The sequence below is a fragment of the Phyllobates terribilis genome, unplaced genomic scaffold (assembly GCF_046119375.1).
Source record: "Phyllobates terribilis strain yellow unplaced genomic scaffold, ASM4611937v1 Scaffold_3__8_contigs__length_932513732, whole genome shotgun sequence".
NCBI classification, from domain to species: Eukaryota; Metazoa; Chordata; class Amphibia; order Anura; family Dendrobatidae; genus Phyllobates; species Phyllobates terribilis.
The window spans coordinates 123,979,701-123,989,852 of record NW_027362763.1 but is presented as its reverse complement, the minus strand read 5'-3'; the positions used below and the strand labels follow the sequence as shown (position 1 = coordinate 123,989,852).

General features: G+C 40.5%; 2 long non-coding RNA genes across 2 annotated transcripts; one reads left to right on the top strand and one right to left on the bottom strand.

The window, feature by feature from the left end:
- Positions 1–1,031: 1,031 nt before the first annotated feature.
- Positions 1,032–1,608, bottom strand: LOC141257973 (uncharacterized). Its single transcript, XR_012318154.1, has 3 exons — positions 1,517–1,608; positions 1,389–1,443; positions 1,032–1,308 (listed from the first exon to the last, which is right to left on the bottom strand). It is a non-coding gene; the product is annotated as an uncharacterized lncRNA (long non-coding RNA).
- Positions 1,609–8,226: 6,618 nt separating this feature from the next.
- LOC141257972 (uncharacterized) lies at positions 8,227–8,783 on the top strand. The gene is made up of 3 exons (XR_012318153.1): positions 8,227–8,298; positions 8,372–8,426; positions 8,507–8,783. It is a non-coding gene; the product is annotated as an uncharacterized lncRNA (long non-coding RNA).
- The last annotated feature ends 1,369 nt before the right edge of the window (positions 8,784–10,152 follow it).

Genomic DNA, 10,152 nt, shown 5'->3' with positions numbered 1-10,152 from the left:
AGTGACTGCTTAATTAATACTACTATACAGTACAGACCAAAAGTTTGGACACATCTTCTCATTTAAAGATGTTTCTGTATTTTCATGTCTATGAAAATTGTACATTCATACTGAAGGCCTCAAAACTATGAATTAACACATGTAGAATTATATACTTAACAAAAAAGTGTGAAACAACTGAAAACATGTCTTATATTCTAGGTTCTTCAAAGTAGCCACCTTTTGCTTTGATGACTGCTTTGCACACTCTTGGCATTCTCTTGATAAGCTTCAAGAGGTAGTCACCTAAAATGGTTTTCTCTTCACAGGTGTGCCCTGTCAGGTTTAATAAGTGGAATTTCTTGCCTTATAAATGGGGTTGTGTGGTGCAGAAGTCTGGTGGATACACAGCTGATAGTCCTACTGAATAGACTGTTAGAATTTGTATTATGGCAAGAAAAAAGCAGCTAAGTAAAGAAAAATGAGTGGCCATCATTACTTTAAGAAATGAAGGTCAGTTAGTCTGAAAAATTGGGAAAACTTTGAAAGTGTCCCCAAGTGCAGTTGCAAAAACCATCAAGCGCTTCAAAGAAACTGGCTCACATGAGGACCGCCCCAGGAAAGGAAGACCAAGAGTCACCTCCGCTTCTGAGGATAAGTTTATCCGAGTCACCAGCCTCAGAAATTGCAGGTTAACAGCAGCTCAGATTAGAGACCAGGTCAATGCCACACAGAGTTCTAGCAGCAGACACATCTCTCCAACAACTGTTAAGAGGAGACTTTGTGCAGCAGGCCTTCATGGTAAAATAGCTGCTAGGAAACCACTGCTAAGGACAGGCAACAAGCAGAAGATGAGCATCAGTCGGTGGCGCTAGTAGGTGGTCCTAAGGGTATGCAGCAAATTTTAGAAAAGGAGCCACTACCTGTCCAGAAGGAATCAGAGATAGAAACCTGGATAAAAAACTAGATTAATTTGCGCTGCCCTGTGGGCCAAAGTAATTAGATCTCAGGTGTTAGCAGGTATATAAAAGCGGCTGAATAACAACCTAAATAGATTGGTAAATTAAAATAACAATTTAATGGTAAAGTTTAAAAGGACAATGACAATTTAATATAGAAAATTAAAAGTACAACGAATATAAAATATTAAAATGGCTAGAGGTAATGACAATGATTGAGATAAATGGTGGGTATCGGCGTGGAATAAAAGGTGCAAGTGAAGTCCTTGTCAGATCCTGGTTAGTCAGCTGGTTAGCAGTTCGTAAGAGTCCGCTTGTATAATAGTAGGAAGCGGGGGCCAAAGTATGGGTGACAGTCCAGTTGCTGGGTCTAGAAAAAATGGAGGAGGGGGAAACTAATATAGGGAAGGTAACTGATGTAATAGCTGAATAGAGATGAATGGTAGTTACCTAAGGTACTAGGTTTGGTGTAAGTACTCAAGTGGCGGGAGGCCTTGTGAAGACACTGTGAAAGGTATAAACAAGAAAAATCAGTATAATGCTAGCAAACAAATAAGTGGAGTGTAAATGGTAGTTACCAGTAAAGATGGATGTGAGCCTTGTTAGGTAGGATGAAGAGTGAGCCCACTAATAGATGTTAAAAGGTTCTTTGGAGACCTGTGTAGATGGGAGAATACAAGGTGAAAATAGGGATGAGGTTGATTGTTGATTCTAAATGATGGAGGTAGAGGTTATTACTTGCTTGAATGGGGAACGTGTGTGGTCCCAAAAATAGGGGCACGCTCCTAGGTGGTAAAAGGACCGATGTTCTGGCTGGGAGGGGGGGGGGGGTGGGTATGACCCCCAAAGTCCAATTGGCTGTTATGATCAATAGGATGATGCTTGGATCACTTAGGTGATCTGAGGAGGGAATAAGAATGGAGGTTAAAAAAAAAAAAAAATGGCACTGAATGGTAGTTCACTTAATGTACTGAGGGACTTGGAACAAATAGGGTGAAATCTGGGGGAGGGAAAAGAGAGTGCCGACTATATTGGTTGTTTATGGTAGGCTAGAGCGTCGGAGGTTTTGCAGCCTACTTCCTTGGTAGAAGAGATCTTTGCTGTAGTGGTCAGTGCGCGTTTCTTGAATGATAATGATGAAGCTTGATGGTAGGAGGTTTTGGGGCTTACCTTCTGGATGTTGAAGGTGGAAGCCTGCGTCTTCGAGTGTCCGTCTGAGCAGAGATGAAAGGGCGGTTCTTACCTCTGTTCCTATGGTGGAGTCCCCCGGGTGGGTAGCTGGAGAGGAGGATGGGCGGGGGATGCAGGAGCAGAGTCCCGGCCGGCGACTACTGCTCTGTACCTTACCGCACGTGTAATTGTGGAACTGGTGCAGGACCTAGGAGGACCTGATGTGACGTCACAGTCACGTGTAGATCACGTGATTCAATGGAAGACGGTGTGGCAGAAGGACCAATTCCTACTAGTTTCGAAAGCTCCGTCTTTCTTCATCAGGGATGGTTGTTCTTCTGCCCATGGTCCTTTTTATACTTGATGGTTAATTGATAGAAAAAAAAAAAAAAGCTGGAACAGCAGTCAGTCTTCGTTAAAAGCAAAGATCTCAATCTCTGCATTAAGTCCCTTAGGTTTCAAAGTGTCCAATTCAAAGATCCAGAAACTTTCTCTCTTTGACATCATTTTTATGTAGTTGCCTTTTCTCCAATTTTTTGGAACAGTCTCTAAGCCTACTATTTTGGTGCCTGTAATTTTTCCTCCGTGTATTTCAGCATAATGAACTGAAAGGGGGTGTCCTTGAAATTGGTTTGTAATGTTCCTTAGGTGTTCATTTATGCGTTTGAACATGGGACGTGTAGTACGTCCTATGTATACCTTATCGCATGGACATTTTAAATAGTAAATGACACCAGTTGTGGAACATGTGATAAAGTCATTAATTGTGTATTCCTTATGTGGTATGGTGATATTTGTTTGTTTGGACGTGAGTGAGTGTTTGCAGGCTTTACATTTTCTACATGGAAAAAAGCCTCTCAAATTTTTAGTGAGTGTATTGGAGTGATTATAGTGCTTGGGTGGATTGCGCACAGAAGGAGCAATTAAGTTCCCCAAATTTTGGGCTTTTCTAAAGACGAATCTCGGGGTTGGCGCTAATTTGCTCCCTAAGATTTTATCGTCTCTAAGTAAGTCCCAGTGTTTTGTTACAATTTTACGAATAAAATGAATATTTGAGTTATATTGTAAAATTATGGGGATGTCTATAATTGTAACGTGGTCAGTGGATTTGGGATTAGGCTCTTTGTCTTTCAGTAGCCTGCTCCTAGGGATTTTTTGGATTCTGTCTTTTGTTGTTTCCAAAAATGTGGCTTGATACCCTTTTTCCAAGAATTTTTTTGTGAGAGCATTTGCTTCAATTTCGAAGTCTTGAGATAGAGAGCAGTTTCGGTGGAGCCTAGTATATTGACTTTGTGGTATATTAAGCAACCATTGTGGTAGATGGCAGCTATCTAATGGAATAAAGCTGTTAGCGTCCGTGGGTTTAGAGTAGGTTCGAGTTTGTAAACATCCTTTGTCGATGTATATATCTAGGTCTAGGAAGTTAATTTGGTTGGGACTAATATGAGATGTAAATTCCAAATAGTAATCGTTTTTATTAATATCTAGCAGGAACTGATTGAGTGACATTTGATCTCCTGACCAGATGAATATGATGTCATCAATAAATCTGTACCAGAGGACCAGGTTTGAGCGTAGTGTGCCTCCAGAGTAGATGGCGGTCTCTTCCCATGTACCTACGTATAAATTGGCATAACTGGGGGCAAACCTGGTCCCCATTGCGGTGCCCCATTGCTGGGTATAGTAGTGCTCGTCGTGTACAAAATAGTTGTGTGTCAAAATGAAGTACATACAGTCTTTTAGAAAGAGATTTGTTCTGATGGTGTTTGACTGGAATGAGATAAGTAGTAGGCGGCTGATTCACATCCTTTATCGTGTTTTATAACCGTGTAGAGAGCAGTAATGTCCAGGGTACCCAGTATATAGTTGTCCTTCCAAACGATTTTCTGCAGTAGTTGTAATAAATGTTTGCTGTCCTTAATATACGAGGGGAGTTTTTGGACAAGGTTTTGGAGGTGATGGTCCACAAATCTTGATAAATTAGAGGTGAGGCAATGTATGCCGGATATAATGGGTCTCCCTGGAGGATTAGAAAGGGATTTGTGTATCTTAGGTAAATAATAAAAAACGGCGGTCCTTGGATGGGTGATGTTGATATAATCAAACTCCTGTTTGTTTATATATCCAAATTCTAGGCCTTTTGATGTTAGGCCCTTTAATTCGAGTTTATAAGCGTTAGTGGGGTCTTTCTTTAGGATTTTATAAGTGCGTGTATCATTTAGGATACGGGCGGCTTCAAGCTGGTAATGGCTAGAGTCCAGAATGACAATACCGCCTCCTTTATCCGCAGGCCTGATAACAATGTTTTTATTGTTTTGCAATTGTTTTATAGCTTTTTCCTCTGGCTTGGTGAGATTATTCTTAAATTTTACACATTTTTTATCACTCAGGTGGCGGATATCAGAAATGGTGTTCTTTTGGAAGCTTAAAAAAGCTTCCGAGTACTCATTAAGGGGGTTGAAGTTGGATTTGTTTTTCAACTGGGTGTGTATATATGTAGTGTTAGGTTCTTCTGTAGCTAAGTTGTCTGTAGCTAAATTTTCTATTTTTGGTTTGTTCTTCAAAAAATGTTTTTTGATGGCGAGTTTACGCATGAATTGCTTGATCCCTATGAAGGCCTCGAATTTTTGAAATTTGGAGGATGGGGCATATTTGAGGCCTTTGTTTAATAGAGAAATTTCATTTTGTTTTAAAGAATGCGTACTTAGATTGAAGATGCCTTTGTTTAAGATATGGTGTTTGATAGGCTTCTGAGGTTGTGTTTTCTTTTTGGTGAGCTTCCCCCCCCTTGTGCCCCTCTTAGATCTCTTTTTGGGGCCAACTGAAAAAAATTAGATTTACTGATTCTTTTTCTAACTTGTGGGGGGTTGGTAGTACATTCAGTATTTGGTACAGTTGGGTTCTGAGAGTGACTGCATGAAGGTGCATTATTTGGTGTGATTTCGTTATAATCGTTTAATGGGTCGAATCTATTTTGCGTGTGAATAGGAGTCATTGGGAATGGGTTGGTATTTGTTACTGACGGATTGGGTACAAGAATAGAACCTTGTTGAGGTGATTCAGTATTTTGTTGGTGGGTTGAGGGGGAACCTTCTTCGGAGATTGGATAAATGGAAAATAAGTCATCTGAATTTTGTGAGTTTGGAGTAGTGGGTCCAACTTCATCGATAATTTCAAATCTGCGGTCACCTTTTTCGTAGTGTAGTTTGTGGTTTTCGTCGTGTCGTTTATTGTTTACTGAAGTGGTGTCCCTATCAAATTTGCGTTGTTTTCTGTCCACAATGTCTTTTTCTTTATTGTTAATCCGGTTTCTAATGTTGTTGGAGAGGCGGACTATTTCCGGGAGATTTTGATATGGTTTTATTTCTTTAAATAATTCGGCTATTTTTGTTTTGCTGTCTATTACTTGGGATCTCCTTTTGTCAATGATAAATTTGACAGCTTGCCGGGAAAACATTTTAAACATGTGTTCCCATTCTAGGAGGGTAGCTGGGTCTCCTATATCGCCTGATAATGGTTTTGAAACTATGAGACCTTGTGGGATGAGATCCTGTGCCAAATATTGCTCCAAAGTAGCTATTTCCCATAAGTCTCTCATCTCTTTTAATAGTAATTGTTCCAATAATTTAAGGGATTCTTTGATGGTACTGATCTTATCCTTATCGGGTGGACAGAAATTAGGTTCATGTGGTATCTGGAAGAATTTTTGAATATTATGGAGCCGTGTTTTTCTATCATTCCAGAGGTCTGTCATTCCTGTGTTGAAGGTTTTTTATTGGAGAAGGTGAAAGAAATATATATATGGGTGATCCTACTGTGCTGTCTCCGTAGTGGTTATAGTAAAAATCAGTAAATGAGCATCAGTCGGTGGCGCTAGTAGGTGGTCCTAAGGGTGTGCAGCAAATTTTAGAAAAGGAGCCACTACCTGTCCAGAAGGTATCAGAGATAGAAATCTGGATAAAAAACTAGATTAATTTGCGCTGCCCTGTGGGCCAAAGTAATTAGATCTCAGGTGTTAGCAGGTATATAAAAGCGGCTGAATAACAACCTAAATAGATTGGTAAATTAAAATAACAATTTAATGGTAAAGTTTAAAAGGACAATGACAATTTAATATAGAAAATTAAAAGTACAACGAATATAAAATATTAAAATGGCTAGAGGTAATGACAATGATTGAGATAAATGGTGGGTATCGGCGTGGAATAAAAGGTGCAAGTGAAGTCCTTGTCAGATCCTGGTTAGTCAGCTGGTTAGCAGTTCGTAAGAGTCCGCTTGTATAATAGTAGGAAGCGGGGGCCAAAGTATGGGTGACAGTCCAGTTGCTGGGTCTAGAAAAAACGGAGGAGGGGGAAATTAATATAGGGAAGCAAATGCTCTCACAAAAAAATTCTTGGAAAAAGGGTATCAAGCCACATTTTTGGAAACAACAAAAGACAGAATCCAAAAAATCCCTAGGAGCAGGCTACTGAAAGACAAAGAGCCTAATCCCAAATCCACTGACCACGTTACAATTATAGACATCCCCATAATTTTGCAATATAACTCAAATATTCATTTTATTCGTAAAATTGTAACAAAACACTGGGACTTACTTAGAGACGATAAAATCTTAGGGAGCAAATTAGCGCCAACCCCGAGATTCGTCTTTAGAAAAGCCCAAAATTTGGGGAACTTAATTGCTCCTTCTGTGCGCAATCCACCCAAGCACTATAATCACTCCAATACACTCACTAAAAATTTGAGAGGCTTTTTTCCATGTAGAAAATGTAAAGCCTGCAAACACTCACTCACGTCCAAACAAACAAATATCACCATACCACATAAGGAATACACAATTAATGACTTTATCACATGTTCCACACCTGGTGTCATTTACTATTTAAAATGTCCATGCGATAAGGTATACATAGGACGTACTACACGTCCCATGTTCAAACGCATAAATGAACACCTAAGGAACATTACAAACCAATTTCAAGGACACCCCCTTTCAGTTCATTATGCTGAAATACACGGAGGAAAAATTACAGGCACCAAAATAGTAGGCTTAGAGACTGTTCCAAAAAATTGGAGAAAAGGCAACTACATAAAAATGTTGTCAAAAAGAGAAAGTTTCTGGATCTTTGAATTGGACACTTTGAAACCTAAGGGACTTAATGCAGAGATTGAGATCTTTGCTTTTAACGAAGACTGACTGCTGTTCCAGCCTTTTTTTTTTTTTCTATCAATTAACCATCAAGTATAAAAAGGACCATGGGCAGAAGAACAACCATCCCTGATGAAGAAAGCCGGAGCTTTCGAAACTAGTAGGAATTGGTCCTTCTGCCACACCGTCTTCCATTGAATCACGTGATCTACACGTGACTGTGACGTCACATCAGGTCCTCCTAGGTCCTGCACCAGTTCCACAATTACACGTGCGGTAAGGTACAGAGCAGTAGTCGCCGGCCGGGACTCTGCTCCTGCATCCCCCGCCCATCCTCCTCTCCAGCTACCCACCCGGGGGACTCCACCATAGGAACGGAGGTAAGAACCGCCCTTTCATCTCCGCTCAGACGGACACTCGAAGACGCAGGCTTCCACCTTCAACATCCAGAAGGTAAGCCCCAAAACCTCCTACCATCAAGCTTCATCATTATCATTCAAGAAGCGCGCACTGACCACTACAGCAAAGATCTCTTCTACCAAGGAGGTAGGCTGAAAAACCTCCGACGCTCTAGCCTACCATAACAACCAATATAGTCGGCACTCTCTTTTCCCTCCCCCAGATTTCACCCTATTTGTTCCAAGTCCCTCAGTACATTAAGTGAACTACCATTCAGTGCCATTTTTTTTTTTTTTAACCTCCATTCTTATTCCCTCCTCAGATCACCTAAGTGATCCAAGCATCATCCTATTGATCATAACAGCCAATTGGACTTTGGGGGTCATACCCACCCCCCCCCCTCCCAGCCAGAACATCGGTCCTTTTACCACCTAGGAGCGTGCCCCTATTTTTGGGACCACACACGTTCCCCATTCAAGCAAGTAATAACCTCTACCTCCATCATTTAGAATCAACAATCAACCTCATCCCTATTTTCACCTTGTATTCTCCCATCTACACAGGTCTCTAAAGAACCTTTTAACATCTATTAGTGGGCTCACTCTTCATCCTACCTAACAAGGCTCACATCCATCTTTACTGGTAACTACCATTTACACTCCACTTATTTGTTTGCTAGCATTATACTGATTTTTCTTGTTTATACCTTTCACAGTGTCTTCACAAGGCCTCCCGCCACTTGAGTACTTACACCAAACCTAGTACCTTAGGTAACTACCATTCATCTCTATTCAGCTATTACATCAGTTACCTTCCCTATATTAATTTCCCCCTCCTCCGTTTTTTCTAGACCCAGCAACTGGACTGTCACCCATACTTTGGCCCCCGCTTCCTACTATTATACAAGCGGACTCTTACGAACTGCTAACCAGCTGACTAACCAGGATCTGACAAGGACTTCACTTGCACCTTTTATTCCACGCCGATACCCACCATTTATCTCAATCATTGTCATTACCTCTAGCCATTTTAATATTTTATATTCGTTGTACTTTTAATTTTCTATATTAAATTGTCATTGTCCTTTTAAACTTTACCATTAAATTGTTATTTTAATTTACCAATCTATTTAGGTTGTTATTCAGCCGCTTTTATATACCTGCTAACACCTGAGATCTAATTACTTTGGCCCACAGGGCAGCGCAAATTAATCTAGTTTTTTAAACAAGCAGAAGAGACTTGTTTGGGCTAAAGAACACAAGGTATGGACATCAGACCAGTGGAAATCTGTGCTTTGGTCTGATGAGTCCAAATTTGAGATCTTTGGTTCCAACCACCGTGTCTTTGTGCGATGCAGAAAAGGTGAACGGATGGACTCTACATACCTGGTTCCCACCGTGAAGCATGGAGGAGGAGGTGTGATGGTGTGGGGGTGCTTTGCTGGTGACACTGTTGGGGATTTATTCAAAATTGAAGGCACACTTAACCAGCATGGCTACCACAGCATCTTGCAACGGCATGCTATCCCATTCCAGGCTGTGTAAGGGCTATTTGACCAAGAGGGAGAGTGATGGGGTACTACGTCAGATGACCTGGCCTCCACAGTCACCAGACCTGAACCATATCGAGATGGTTTGGGGTGAGCTGGACCGCAGAGTGAAGGCAAAAGGGCCAACAAGTGCTAAGCATCTCTGGGAACTCCTTCAAGATTGTTGGAAGACCATTTCCGGTGACTACCTCTTGAAGCTCATCAAGAGAATGCCAAGAGTGTGCAAAGCAGTCATCAAAGCAAAAGGTGGCTACTTTGAAGAACCTAGAATATATGACATATTTTCAGTTGTTTCACACTTTTTTGTTAAGTATATAATTCCACATGTGTTAATTCATAGTTTTGATGCCTTCAGTGTGAATGTACAATTTTCATAGTCATGAAAATACAGAAAAATCTTTAAATGAGAAGGTGTGTCCAAACTTTTGGTCTGTACTGTACTTTAACTGAATAGCATCTCCATTTTGTGACTAATTCCACTAATACCACAGTGACTAAATAATAACACCATACTAAAAGTTGCTAATTCCACCATACACTGACTAAATAACACCATACTGCAAGAAAATAATTCTATTATACAATGACTGGCTAATATAATGCCTGAATAAAAACATACTGTGAGTTACTAATACCACCATATAATTACATAAATAATAACACCATGCTGTAAGTTTTACGACCATATAATGAATAGTGTTGAGCCACTCCCGTAGTGTTTGAGTTCGGTTCGTCGAACACCCGTGTGTTCGCCGAACTGTTCGTCGAACTGTTCGTCGAACACCTTCGAACACCGTTAAAACCAAAGGCAGGCAAACAAAAACACATAGAAACACATAGAAAACACCTTCAAAGGTGTCCAAAAGCTGACAAACTGCTCTGAAGACACAACTAACACATGGAAAAGTGACAAGTACATATAGTCATGCGAAAAGAAAAGAGGTGGA